General features: G+C 43.6%; 1 protein-coding gene across 5 annotated transcripts in view; it reads left to right on the plus strand.

The window, feature by feature from the left end:
- Window positions 1–10,531, plus strand: part of PPEF1 (protein phosphatase, EF-hand calcium binding domain 1) — a 126,306-nt gene that overhangs the window by 18,246 nt on the left and 97,529 nt on the right. For 4 of the 5 annotated variants that reach the window (XM_014543449.1, XM_014543448.1, XM_014543450.1 and 1 more), the window contains 2 exons: window positions 3,571–3,657; window positions 5,973–6,049. The gene's annotated coding sequence lies outside the window, so the exon portion shown is untranslated. Of the gene's footprint in view, window positions 1–3,570; window positions 3,658–5,803; window positions 5,835–5,972; window positions 6,050–10,531 lie in introns of those variants that run through there. The other variant, XM_005870939.2, reaches the window with a different exon arrangement.

Here is a 10,531-nt window from a genome sequence, read left to right on the forward strand (position 1 = left end):
GCGTGGGGGAGTTTTGGCTGGCTGTCCTCGACCTTGATTGGGGTGGGAGAGTCCAATCAGGGGCTGGCCAGCCAGGGGAGGGGCTTCGGGAGGTTGGCTGGCTGGCTCCACCCCTTGATCCAGCCAGTTTGCTGGCCACAGTGGGCATCATAGCAACCGCTCGTTCCAGTCTTTCTGGCGTTATAGTTGCTGGCTTTTTATATATATAGCTACTAGAGGCCCAGTGCACAAAATGTGTGCATGGGCAGCATGGGGGGGTCCCCTCAGCCCTCTCCAATCTGGGAGCCCTCAGGGGATATCCTACTGATGGCTTAGGCCTGCTCCCCATGGTTCTCTGCTGTCTGCGGGGCCCGCTGGGCTGCTCCCGGGTCACTGCAGGTGATGGCCAAGTAGGCCCTGCTGTGCATGGTCTGCAGGGCCCGCTTGGGTGCTCCTGGGTTGCCGCAGTGACGGCCAAGTGGGCCCTGCTCTCAGTGGCCGCCCCCCAGGACTGGAAGACTCCAGCGGGGCTGAGAGGACTGGGCACCGCTATCTTGTGGCTATGGGCGCCACCATCTTTTGTCGGAGTGATGGTTAATTTGCATATTACTCTTTTATTAGATAGGACTAGAGGCCCAGAGCACAAAATACATGCACAGGTAGGGTTCCTAGTGGCTGCTGGCTGCTGCTGCCGGCCAGAGCCTCCCTTCCCTCGGCTGCCTGCCGCTGCCACTGGCTGGGGCCTCCCTTCCGCTTTGGCCTGGTGCCGCCTGCTCACCTGCTCCTCCATCTCGCTGCAGTCTTGCTCTTGTTGGGGCCCATCGGGGCCGGTAGTGCCTCTACTGCTGCTGCTGCCAGTGCCGCTTCGCCAACACCTGCCATGTTCTACACTGCCCGCTGGTGGTCAGCACATTTCTAACTCCTGGTCAATTGAACTCCTGCCTGTGGGGACAATTTGCATATTAGCCTTTTATTATATAGGATATATCTATATCTGTATCTGTATCTATATCTATCTCTATCCCTGTGCTATTCCTTTGTAGTCATACCCTCACCCACTCATCAACCTTGGAAACCACTGATCAGTGCCCCATCACTGTGGTTTTGTCCTTTTGAAACTCTCATATAAATGTACACAACCTTTTAAGCCTGCTTCTTTTACTCAGCATAATGCCTTTGAGATTCATCCTCATGTACATCGATAATTTGTTGTTACCCACCTTTGATTTCTTTGAATAACTTTCTAATTAGTTGCCAAATCTGGCCTCCCTTTTCTCCTACTTAATGTGGTTTTTCAATACCCAGAATTTATCCCTGAAAACATATGTGATTTTTTCTCTTTATTAAAATTTAATATTACTTGCTATTCTTTCCCTCTCTTCAAAAGGCAGCAGGCTCTTTAAATCAAGGTTCTTTAAATGTATTTGATTGTGAAGCTCTCACAGTAAAAGCTTTCTGAGAATGAACCCCTAATACAGGTATATTTATTTATTTGCAGCTAATACTGCTGAACTCATATTGTGTATATTACCAAACATACATGAAAATAGAAAATTCAAAAAAATAATAAATAGATAAAAATACCAATTCTAATGGTTTGCTTTCTATTCTCCAACATATCTGTGCTGCTCCTGTTGGGTAGGTACCTCAATTTAGAGACTACCAGTTGCTAGGAAGCTAAGATCGGGTATGATTTCTCACCGCTAGCCCCAACACCAGGAGGCTAGCTGAGAGGCTAGACCAGGGGTGGGCAAACTTTTTGACTCGAGGGCCACAATGGGTTCTTAAACTGGACCGGAGGGCCGGAACAAAAGCATGGATGGAGTGTTTGTGTGAACTAATATAAATTCAAAGTAAACATCATTACATAAAAGGGTATGGTCTTTTTTTTTTTTTAGTTTTATTCATTTCAAACGGGCCGGATCCGGCCCGCGGGCCGTAGTTTGCCCACGGCTGGGCTAGACCCATTTGAGTTACTTCCTTTGGTTACTACCAGGTATTGAAGTATCAGGGACCAGACACCGTAAGTACTCACTGCCAAACAGATCTGCACACATTGTTGTTTTCTCAGTTGACTCCCAAATCCAGCTGCTTTGCCTAGATTCTAGCATATTCCCCAGTGTGTAATATGACCAATTAGAATGACTTTTCTTTGGTAGAAAATGGAACTGTAGCCAGCTCCAGGAAGCTTGTGAAATAGGACAGGTTGGCCTGCACTGCCCAGTCTCTCCCTTGTGAGGTAATCAGCCCTCTCCATCCCCTCTAGCTTTCCATAGTTTGCTACTAGCATAGACTAACCGAGATGCTGGTTTAGACTTCCTCAGCAGCAGACCCTCAGACAAGCGTTTGAGAGCAAGAAGTTTATTTGGAAGATGAAGGCAATCCCAGTAGGGGAGTGGGGAAGTGAGAAAGGAAGGAGAAACAGCCAAGATAGCCAAGAAAGTGTAAGTCTAGCCTACAGAGGTGGAAAGGCAACCACTTTTCTCTACCCTCTCAAAAGTCTAACTGCAGCATTGTAATTAGGACCACAGTTCATTCTCATTTTTACTTTGCCTGTCCCATTTCACATCCTTGTTAAGTACTATAAAATAGACATGTCTACAGGAACACCCTCGTCTCTCCCTTACCTCTTCTTCTGGCTAACTCTTAACTCTGGCTGCTCAATCATCAGGTCTTAGCCTGACCACCACTTCTAGAAAGCCTTCTCTCATCCCCCTTTTTGTGATGGGGCTCTTTCTCTGTGTCCACCTATCCTGTTAGAGATCTTATTATACTGTATTCTTTCATTTATTCATATAATAAATATTATGTGCCTGGCACTGTTTTAGGTACCTGGAGCTTATATTGCAATAGGGGAGAGAGATTTTAAAAAATATGTTGTATTGATTATTAGAGAGAGAGGAAGGGAGAGAGAGACAGAAACATTGATTGGGCCCTAGCTGGTTTGGCTCAGTGGATAGAGCATTGGCCTGTGGACTGAAGGATCCCGGGTTCAATTCCGATTAAGGGCACATGCCTGGGATGCTGGCTCGATCCCCCGTAGGGGGCGTGCAGGAAGCAGCTGATCAATGATTCTCTTTCATCACTGATGTTTCTATCTCTCTTTCCTTCTCCCTTCCTCTCTGAAATCAATAAAAAAAAAACAACAACAACAAAAGAAACATTGATCGGCTGCCTCCTACACATCCCCTACTGGAGATCAAGACCGCATCCTGGGCATGTGCCCTGACTCAGAATCGAACCAGTGACCTCTTGGTACATAGGTTGATGCTCAATCACTAAGCCACACTGGCCAGGTGGGGAGACAGATTTTAATTTCTCATTTACCTATGTGTGTGTCTCACCTAATTGTTTCCATTTTCTTCACCATTTATGTCCATCCCTCAGCACAATGTCTGCCACATAGGAGATGTTCAATAAAAATGTGTTGATTTGAATGAAACAGCACAAGGCATCTTAGTTAAGGATGATTTGGTATTTCTATGGCCTTTTCTGGGGGGAAAATGAGCTCTCATCTTTCCTATTGGCTGTTACCCTATGATGATGTGCCCATTGAGAGAGAAATTGACCCATTATTTTTTCTTTTTTCAGACTAAGACAACACATCCATCTTCAGCTGGAGGAAAACCAGATAACATCTGAGTAGAAGCTGGAAACATCATTTTACAAACATATAAGGTGCTGACTGAGGCAGTGTGGTGTATTTATTATAAGTAGAGGTTGTAGAGTCAAAGTGCCTGGGTTCATATCCCAGCTCTGCTACTTATTTGCTGTTTGACTTTGGGCTATAGTTCCTAATTCGTAAATAGGGATAATAGTAGTCTCAGACGATGGTGTGTGGATTAGGTAAGGTTAACACATTTAAAATTTGTAAGTGCCTAGAACATAGTAAGTACTTAGTAAATCTGATACTGTCATTGTGATTTGTTAACATACATCAACACTCATTCATTTAATAATTGGAAGCTGGCTATAGGACTCTGTGGTGCTCAAAGTAGCATTTTGGCGTGCTTTGTACAATGGAAAAATATGGTTAAATTCTTCATTTTAAGCAAATTTTAAGTTTTGGAAAAGTCACATATAGGGCACAGCCAATCCAATTCATGATCCAGAAGCTGATCATTAAAATAACTACCTAAATCACAAGTTCTTATCCTCTTTTTCTTTCTTTCTGAGATTAAACAAATATTTGCATTTGGTGCTGGAAATGCCAAGAGGAATGAAATGGATCCTTTCCCTTCAGGGTTTCACATGTAAAAGGACAAATTACAGTGCACTTTGGGAAGTTCTATAATTGGACACACACATGGCTTTGAGTGCCAGAAGACAGAGTGACTAAGTCCCCTTTGGTGATTCAGGAAAGACATCACACAGAGGAGGTGACATTTGAACAACTGTATCTAGACCAGCCGTGGGCAAACTACGGCCTGCGGGCCGGATCCGGCCCGTTTGAAATGAATAAACCTGAAAAAAAAAAAGGACCGTACCCTTTTATGTAATGATGTTTACTTTGAATTTGTATTAGTTCACACAAACACTCCATCCATGCTTTTGTTCCGGCCCTCCGGTCCAGTTTAAGAACCCATTGTGGCCCTCGAGTCAAAAAGTTTGCCCACCCCTGATCTAGACCATAGCCATCATTTAATCACTGGATTGAATAGGCATTTGGCTGGAAACTCAGCCATACAGTGACATTATCCATTATTTTTGGGGGGAGCCTGGCTAATTATGTTATCATTTGCAATGTGTACGGCAGTCTCCTCAGGTTCTGGGCTTGGAGTTCCTGCCATAGAAAACTATATGGTTACATTATCTCATAAGAGGCCCTCTGATAATGTTTAATATGCTAATGAGAGTAGATAAGCCCAGAGCTACCTTTCCAGTTATTTTTAAAGTGACTCCATTAGTATAAATATCAAGCTAGGTAACTGCTTTACTGGATCTCCTGTGGTACCAAATTGCAGAAAGGAATTGGCTAAAGAGTAGCTTGGGTGGGGTTATGAAATAATTATGTCTGGAGTCCTTTAAATCCTAGCTCTCTATGCCTAAGACCAGTAAGCTAAGGCCATACGCTGTGTAACCAACTAGGAAGAGTTTGGGAGGAAAATTGCTGTTAGTGCAGCTGCACTCAGCGTGAGACCCTGGGAACAGGTCACCCCTGATTGCCTCAAAAGACAGCCCGAACTGTGGCTGGTGGCATCCAGTACTGACATCCGCACTTCGATTATTCAAGTGTGTCTTCGCTCCTCATCCTTCTCAAACTCAGCAAAATTACAGGTCAACTTTCCTTTTCCTTTCTGCTGATGGTGGGAGGTGAATCTCCCTTTCACAGATGGGTTCTTCAGCAAGCGGCTAATTGAATAGCTGGAGGAATAAAAATGTCATATAAATAAATTTGCAGCACAGCACCCAGCAGCTGCCCCTTTAACCCATGCTTTTTCAAGTCCTAAGGAGGAATGGTTAGTGATTCCACTTCCTTTTCTTAATTGTACTGAGAGGTTACTGTATTGTTTCCTAGAAATCATTCTTGATTTACCTAAAGAATCAGCCATTGAATGCTTTTCTGCCCTTATTTGCCAAAATTCTCTTTTATACTTTGTACTGATGCATATTATTTATGCAAACAGCGGCCTGGTCCTGCCCTTACAGAGCCTGGTCCCCTTGGAAGCAGTCATGTGATCACAGCCCATTACTTGAGCACATCCCTATCTTCTAGCTTGAAACAAGGTTGGGGCAGAAAGCTGTGGCTGCTGGGCAGAGCTCAGTCTTTCCCGGATCTGTGGCTCTGGGCTCGGCTTCCAGGCTGAAAGGCAAAGCAGCTGTGGCCTGTTTGGGTTATTTCTTTGTGTGTGCGGGTGTGTGTTTATTTCTTGATTTATTTAAGCCGGAGCTCATCCTGCAGAGAGCTGCAGAGATGTGAGATGTGTGGAGTGCGTGTGTATATGTAGGGGGTGTTCCAGAGAGAGAGCTGACTTCTATCTTTTTTCTTTCAGACTTCAGTATTCCTCATAGAGAACGTTTTTTTGGGGGGTGAGGAAAAACCTCTGCATTGGCCAAGCAAAAGAACCAGGTAATATGTTTGTTTGTTCTTAGGTATTTGGGGGAAGCAGAAGTCTACATTATAAGCATATATTATGTAGCAAAAAAACAGGGAATGTGTACTCCTTGGAGTTTATTTGATTGCTTTGCAATTTCTCAGATTGATTTTTCTCAAGGATGCTGATTGCAAATCACTTGCCATCGTCTTAAAAAATGTGCACAGATGACTTTGCAATCTGAAGGGTTATGGCCTATTTCAAATGAACGTGATATTTGGAAAAACTCTGTGGTCACTTGGGTGAGAGCTAGAAAAGGAGGGAAGGGATACTTTAAGAAACTCTTTTAGGCCCTTCATGGGGTGTTCCCTAAACCCCATTGTGCAACTTCGTGTTCAGAATGTTCAGAAATCTTTTTTTAGCTCCCTTGGCCTCTTGTTACCACAGAGCACCACAGGGTTTCCATCTGTCTGTAAGAAAGGGAAACAGAATTCCCTGCAACATTAAAGAATTCTCATTAGTGATTTAGTGCTTACATAGATTGGCCAGGTTGGGTCCTGAAACCAAGGCATAGCAAACCTTTTAGTGGACAGACATTTTTGTTTTTTAAGATTAAACAGAGCAGGTCTTCAGTTCTGCCACTGATCAGCGTGCCACGGAGTACAATATTTAATTTCTGAGTCTCAGTGTCTTCATCTGTAATATGGGAGTGATGATATCATCTTGAAGATTGCTGTGAAGATTAACTGGATTAATAGAAATACAAAGCATCCACTGTGCTGGGTAAATAATAGTTCCTTAATAAGTAGTCGTGATTTTAGCTGCCATTATTATTATTATTATTATTATTATTATTATACTGGTATAGTGTTCTTTCAGATCTTAGCGTTCTCAGGGAGAAAGAGCCCATATCTTGTGAATCTGCAATTATCCCAGAACCTGTAGACACCCAAGGGATTTAGTCTCTGGAAGGTCCCAGACAATGCATTTGGAAGGAGGAGATTAGAGCAAACACAAGTTTCATTTCAACACTTCTACCACAGGGGTACCCACCCATGCATAGCCCCTCTTAACTCATCAGCTAAGAATTGCTCCTTCCTCAGTACAAGTATGAGAGGTATGTTATTATCCCTAGTTCCTTATGAGAAAACTGAGGTGCAGAGGAATTAATGACTAGCTGAGAAGAATTTAAACTCTGGTTTGTCTGACTTCTAAACCCCAGGCTCCACTGGGCCAACATTAAGCAGTTAGGAACCATAGGTGTTTTTGAGATGGTTTCCTTCAAAAGGGTTCCCTGCTAGGCTGTTTGGGAAACAGTGGACACTGTAGCTCTTTCTTAGAAATTGACGATGCACATTAACATATTGAAGGCTCTGAGGAGTCCTGTAGTAAAGAAACCTGTGTAAACCTACTTCTCCTGAACTTATTTGATAATGAGATCTTTTTTATTTTTTTGGCCTTATTCCTAGAATTATAAACAACATGGAACTACACTTCCACAAACACACTTTGGAAAACCTGGCACCAGGCCAAGTTGCCCCTCATCACAGTCCTTCCTCATATAATAGCAGATACCCTCAGATACCTTCTAGTGGCCAGTATAATTTCCACCCTTTTCTTATCCTTTAATCTAATGAGACCCAAGAAGAATCAGCAGCTCAGTCCTACAGATTTCCCCTTATTCATTTAGGACCCCAGATACAAGCAAATGCTACAGTGTTTTACTGGAAAGGTAGTAGTGGAAGGAGCCTCTCTAGCATGGTCTTCCAGGGACTCCTCTACTCTATGCCCTTTAGTTATATTTAGGCCACAGACATCAGGTTGTAGAACCCCTGTTTATAAAAAAAATATATATTTTTATTGATTTCAGAGAGGAAGGGAGAGGGAGAGAGAGCTAGAAACATCAATGATGAGAGAGAATAATTGATTGGCTGCCTCCTGCATGACCCCCACTGGGGATCAAGCCCACAACCTGGGCATATGCCCTGACTGGGAATCGAACCGTGACCTCCTGGTTCATAGGTCTATGCTCAACCACTGAGCCACACCCACCAGGCTAGAACCCCTCTTTTGATGAAGACCAAATGTCATGCAGCAGAGTGAGCCTGAAGAGGTATCTGGAGGACACATCTGTGGTGTTCACAGTTGAATGACTGGGTTCTAGATTTGGCTTCCTCAGGGCCAGAGCTAGAATAGGCATTTCTCACAAAAGCTGAGTTTCTGCTGGGAAAAGCTAAGTTTCTAGCATGGGAAACCAACCATAGTTCACATCTAGAATGCCAGAAGTGGAATCAAGATCAACGTGGCTGAGCCAAGGTGTGAGGGTTCAGTAGAGATGTACTTCGAAATAAAATAATGAATAAGAACAACTTGAGGAGACTGGGCTAGCTTAGAGGGTACTTGATGGCCAAGGTTAGCTTGGCTCCAAGGACCATCTTTTGTTCTTTCTTTGTATCTTCACCTTTGGAAATGAAAAGTGGCCAGGATGAAAAGAAATGAACATCAAACCGTTCAACCCTCCACTTCTCCCCCTCACCCCCCCTTCCACACATACACTCACACACACACAGTGAAAACCTTTTAGTGGAAGCCTTAGAAACCTTTCGTTTTGCAACAGTTTAAATGAGTGCCAATGATGAATCACTATTTTATGTTTATGCTTAAAAAGCATCCTCGGTATATATGTATGTATCAGTAAGGGATGGTGGCACTGGGCAAGTTTCAAGCTATTTTTTGACTGACTGTGGCATCCTTGGGTCTTTGTGAATGCTCCTGACGCTCCCCACCTCTAGAGCTGAAGAACCCATTTCAGGCCCCAGGAAATTGTTTCTTCAGAGACTCTTTAGCACACTAAATGCTTTTCTAATGCTGACAGAGGGCAGGAAATGGAAGGAGCTTATGTTTTCCCAAATAATGGAAAATCCCCAAATCATTTTTATCAGCTTAGCAACTAGCCAGAGCTGTCCTCAAAGGCACATCTTTAAAAACTTGCTTCCCTCTCTGCCTTTAAGTGGATAATTACAGTCTAAGTTGGGCAGTGTGTGGGAGTAGGAAGTGGCATCTGGCTTTAACCAGGTCTTGTTTTGGCGAGAATTAAAATGAACTCTCTTTTTCTTTTTTTTAAATTTATTGATTTTAGAGAGACTGAGGCACTGGACAAGTTTCTGATTCAGCAATAGGAAGTGATATATTTCAATCTCCATTTTCTTTTTCCAGAAAAAGAAAGCAAGCAATATATAATAATGTAAAAATTCTAAAACTATTTTTTCTAATACCAAAGAATTCTAAAACAATTCTCATTTCCATCATGATTTAAAAATTTTGTTTAAAAATGGATGTATAAAGTACTATCCATTTTCTGGTTTAATAAAAGGTTTATAATCAAATAGCCAGCATCTGTGCACAAAATTATAGACTAGTAATTATCTTTAGTTATTAATTTTTAAAGGACTCTGGCTTAGAAATATTCATTCATTCATGCATTCAGCATTTATCAAATACTTGCTATGTTAAAGACACTGTGTAAGTGCCAGAGATTCAAGGAATGTTTAGAAAGTAAGATACCCTAGAAGCTTACAGTCCGGCAGAAATATATTTAACTATGATGCTTTTCAGTTCCTAGTGAATCTTTTATATGGACTTTTGTTGTGCAGTGAATTAACTGAGAACCAAATGCCTTTGGAGAGATATATTGCTTTATTTATATCTTTTTCTGAAAAAAGAAAATCACGATTGAAATATATCACTTCTTTTTGTTGAATCAGTGTTTGTTGCCTACTCAATGCCCAACTCTTATCTATATACTAGAGGCCCGGTGCACGAAATTCGTGCACGAGGGGGGGGGGTCCCTTCAGACCAGCCTGCACCCTCTCCAATCTGGGACCCCTTAGGGGATGTCCGACTGCCGGTTTAAGTGCAATCCTGGGGATTGGGCCTAAACTGGCAGTCTGACATCCCTCTCACAATCCTGGACTGCTGGCTCCTAATCACTCACCTGCCTGCCTGGTCACCCCTTACTGCCCCCTGCTGGCCTGGTTGCCCCCAACTGCCCCCCTCTGCTGGCCTGGTTGCCCCTAACTGCCCCCCTGCCAGCCTGGTTGTCCCCAACTGCATGAGTCATTTGGTCGTCCCTTACTAACCCCCTGCCAGCCTGGTCACCCCACGCAGCCTGCTTATTCAGTCGTTTGGTCGTCCCTCGCTAACCCTCCTGCTGGCTTGGTCACCGCATGTAGCCTGCTTGTTCAGTTGTTTGGTTGTCCCTCACTAACCACCCTGCCGGCCTGGTCATAGGCAGCCACCTTGTGAGGGTGTGATGGTCAATTTGCATATTACCTTTTTATTATCTATGCTAATAAAAGGGTAATATGTTAATTAGACTGGGAGACCTTTCGGATGGCCTTCCGATCAAAGCCATGGTGGTGGGGTCGAGGCAGAGGCAGTTACGGGCGATCAAGCCAAGAGGGGAGGGCAGTTGGGGGTGAACATGCCATCGGGGGGAGGCAGTTGGGGGCGAGCAG

The sequence above is a fragment of the Myotis brandtii genome, unplaced genomic scaffold (genome assembly GCF_000412655.1).
Source record: "Myotis brandtii unplaced genomic scaffold, ASM41265v1 scaffold326, whole genome shotgun sequence".
NCBI lineage: Eukaryota > Metazoa > Chordata > Mammalia > Chiroptera > Vespertilionidae > Myotis > Myotis brandtii.